At 36.1% G+C, this 4,123-nt stretch overlaps 1 long non-coding RNA gene across 12 annotated transcripts; it reads right to left on the bottom strand.

The window, feature by feature from the left end:
• Nucleotides 1–439: 439 nt before the first annotated feature.
• On the bottom strand, nucleotides 440–3,816 carry LOC141592332 (uncharacterized). Of its 12 annotated transcripts, none has more exons than XR_012521115.1 (7): nucleotides 3,595–3,816; nucleotides 3,347–3,440; nucleotides 1,860–2,784; nucleotides 1,644–1,744; nucleotides 1,503–1,562; nucleotides 1,061–1,175; nucleotides 440–744 (listed from the first exon to the last, which is right to left on the bottom strand). It is a non-coding gene; the product is annotated as an uncharacterized LOC141592332 (long non-coding RNA). The 12 variants fall into 12 exon arrangements; XR_012521122.1 differs by having other exon boundaries at nucleotides 1,860–1,948; nucleotides 2,051–2,322; nucleotides 2,685–3,814; XR_012521112.1 differs by having other exon boundaries at nucleotides 1,860–3,440.
• Nucleotides 3,817–4,123: the final 307 nt, after the last annotated feature.

Here is a 4,123-nt window from a genome sequence, read left to right as displayed (position 1 = left end):
AGTCGCCTGTTTTAATTCTTTTTGTAGTGAGTTGTGGAGGGCCTTTTGCGTCGATTTTGGCCTGACGTATATCGAGGGGTCGTATTTGTTATGTGTCAGTTGTGAAACTGACGCAAAAAGTTCACCATTTGCGTCAGTTGTATTTTAAAAACTGACGCAAAAAAGAACCATTTGCGTCAGTTATGTTTTAAAAACTGACGCAATTGTATGTACAACCGACGCAAATGCTTCAACATTTGCATCAGTTCTTTATAGAACCGATGCATTTTCTTTATTTTTTGCGTCATTTGTTCTCATAACTGATGCAATTGTTATTTTATTTTAGGGCCAATTCATTTTTGTCATTTGCATCATTTCTTTCAAGAACCGACGCAATTTATTAATGCTTTTTTCTATATAAAAATTTGCTGCCGAAATTATATGAAACTCACAATCTGAATACCACAAACGCAAGATGATTTGATAATCAACAACAAATATCTTTATACAAACCGATTATTCCAAGTCAATTACCTAGAGATCTTTAACCAACTAACCTATCAACAAAAATATAAAACAATGCTTCATCAATGACTCCACTTTCAAATCCATACTTAGCCATAAGAGTATCCTTGCCATATTGATAATTGAATCCAAAGGCAGCCAGTGTCACTGAAATTCTTCCTTAGCAACTCGTACTCCTTGATCTTCACTTTAGCCTTGTCACCTCTTATAATCACACATCAAGCAATATTTTCATCAAGGCTGATACAAAAAATATTTTCATCAAGGCTGATACAAAAAAACATTTTCATCAAGCCAATTTTAGTGTTCGATTTTGTATGGGGAAGTTCAAGTTCGCTGATTACTATGAGATTTAAATGCATGATATGTTAGATACTTTGGTTTGGAACATGTGAGTATGTGACCCCGTAAGTATATTTAACCTCTATGGAGTATTATGTTTAGCTACACCCTAGATATTATCAAAGTAACATAATTTTATAATCAGGAAAGTAGTCGAAGCAATGGTTAACAGCAAGGGCAGCTCAACAGTAAGAACAACAGTAAGAATACTTACTCGAGCTCCTCACGAAGAGCATCAAAGAGTTCTCTTTTTGTTTGCTTTTCAGCTCCAGGTGTATTGAGAACCTTACTCTGCTCCACCATAGTAACCGTTGTCTTCTTCAACTCGTCTTGCATAAAAGTCATGCAGAGATATAAGATAAATAGCATGCTCGATTTTCAGCCACGTTAGCAACCATTTTTTTACAGTCCCAACTCACAATTAACCCCTCCTTCACAATCCCAATCAAAAATGATAAAAGTACTACCTAAGTTTCAAAACAATTGCACTTATAGCCTTAGTCTCATTACACTTTTGCGAAGTTCAAGAGTGACATGCCAAACGACCCAAACTTCCCTTCAATTTTTGGCTGCTTAAAATTTCTAATTCACACGAGCTGTGACAGAGTCGGCAGTCAGGCTTCAGACGTGCAACTACAGTAGGGAAAGGGACGTACCATATCTTGCTATGGTATTACTTTCAAAAATTGAACCTTCAGGGGTTCCAGAACAGGGACCTGAAACGAGAATTCTTCAGATAATCATTTGTTCAAATCAAACAGCGGCTAAAAATCAATGTTAGTGACAAAAACAATTACCTTGCCAATGGGTTCATTTTCAAAAACTCCGGGAGTTTTGTTGGAGAATCCCATCTCAAAGTTCACAGCTAAATCAGCTTTAACACCCACCAGTGAAGCATCTAAATAAAAGCAGACTGTTCATTGCTCAACAAGAGACACATCTGATCTTACAAGCATATATTAATAACTAGAAATAAATTTGTAATCATCAATAAACATAACATGATTTCTTACCTAGCAGTTTGAACCTCTTATGCTAGGGCTGCAACAGAACAGGATAGCATAGCTAATGGTGTGACCTATTTAAGACGAAACCAAATACTCTGCAGCAAAAATCATCATTGATAATAGGACATGATCAAGTGCTCGAGCAAGAAAATTCACACCTCTTCATATTTTCCATGAGCTTACAAGAAAGTTCTTACCTTCATCCCCTTCCTCCTTTTATTGCTTCTTTCCTCGTCCTCCTCTTCTTAACTGATCTCCCTATTTCTTCCTTTTTTTTATCTCCTTATTTCTCGTTCCTCACTTTTCAATTGTCTGTTGATCCGTCACCTACTCACCTCCTTCATCCCCAAATCCACTTTTGCCATTAACACAATCGTTTTTTGCTTGTTATTTCCCTAATAACCTAAATTAATTTTCACCTCCATTATCTCACCTCAAAAACCCCACGAAAACGATAATAATTGTTCAGCTTCAAATCCAAAACCAAAGCGGGATCAGTCATCACCCAAATGAAACCATTATATATTAGATTAAACCCATCTTAATTTTAGCCAATTCAAAACCCAAATGGAGTAAACTTAGAGGTAATTGAAACTTGATGTACGTTGAGCTGGTGTTAGTGAATTGAATAGGGTGATTCTTAAAAACAAAGAGAAATATAGGCAAAAACTTGGGAAAATAATGCATAAGAATTAATTTGAAATTTCCTAAATAATCCTAGCGATTAGAAAAGACAACAAACACAAGCAAACAGAGGTGAAGAAAAGGCATATCTGAATGGTTAAGGGAAGATAAAATCCACATAAAAGAGTATGGCAAAGACATCCAAACCTGTAGCCAGCCTGGGAGCTAGACTTGAAATCATAAATTGGAACTTGAACATCCTTTTCTTCTTTCAGGCCATGTATATTATCGAGTAGAGTATCCTAATCTGTTAGCCGTGGATTTGTTTGAAAATAATACCATTAGAATTTAGAAACCTCAGCCGTGAAAACTAAACATATCAAACCTACTACATAACATGATTTATGGCTAAGGCAGAGAGAATAATTGTGTTTGTTGCATTTAGAGAATAGCATATAAGGTTATACAGGAACTACACAAGTTTAAAATGGCAAGCTATAACACAGGGTGCACACACATTTGAGGGAAGTGACAAGGAGATAATGTTCCTGGTACCGTATAAGTGTAGACTTCGTGAATGCATTATCCAATTCTGCCTAATAATGTAATCTTCATCAGGGTCCCAAGTGTAATTTCATAGAAAAAGACATTCAACACTCATATAGAATTTACCCAACCATGTTAGCAATAAGACCGTCACAGTAAACCCAGAACAACAACTCATTATCAAATTATTAAAACCTCAGGTTTGATTAAGGGGGAAAATAGAAACAATTTATTTCACAATTTGTAAAAAACCTAAATCGTTCATCTATAAACTGGCACCGTAAGAAATACTGGAGAAATTAGGGAAAACAATCAAAACATACCTTATAAGTGGGACTGTGAGGGATGTCGTCGTTGACGAGGGTGGAAGGCGGCAACGAGGCGAGAGCAGTAGTGTAAAATGTAGCAGAAAACCAACTAATCAAATATAAAACCCCCAATTTCACATTCAATTCTAGATTTACATTCAATTCATACGAAGAAATCAATTACTATACAAAATTGTATATAAACAACAATAGTAAAACCTATTAAAAGAACTTACAACAAAAAAATTAAGATAAAATCATACCAATAACAAATTAGGAATTAGATGAGTAGAAGAGACTGAGACGGCGACGCTGAGGTCGGCAAAGAGTCGTCAGTGGGTCCGCGGTAGGTCGGCGGTGGGGCGGTAGGTCGGCGGTGGGGTGTCGATTAAATGAGGGAATAGAGGAAAAGGGGTGTTGATTTTTTTTCGAAGGAATGAATGGGGGAAAGGGACTCGTGTTTTACTTAATACGGTAGTGGTCGGTATTTGCATCGGGTTTAGGTAAAATTGATGCAAAAAAGTTATATCAAATACGTCGGTTTAGTAACATAACTGATGTATTTGATCAAATACATCAGTTTTGCTGAAAACCGACGTATTATATACGTCAGTTTTTTCCAAGAACTGACGCAAAAAGTTTCACTATAGGGCAAAATGGATTCCCGCCAAAATAAGTACTTTTTGCGTCAGTTTTTGTAGAACCGACGTAAATTGATTGACGCAATAGGTGTTTTTTCTACTAGTGAATCCTTGAATAAAGATGAAGACTTGTCACTTAATCTTTAAATAC

The sequence above is a fragment of the Silene latifolia genome, chromosome 7 (assembly GCF_048544455.1).
Source record: "Silene latifolia isolate original U9 population chromosome 7, ASM4854445v1, whole genome shotgun sequence".
NCBI classification, from domain to species: Eukaryota; Viridiplantae; Streptophyta; class Magnoliopsida; order Caryophyllales; family Caryophyllaceae; genus Silene; species Silene latifolia.
Note: the sequence above shows the minus strand (reverse complement) of the source record. Positions and strands in the feature narration are given on the sequence as shown.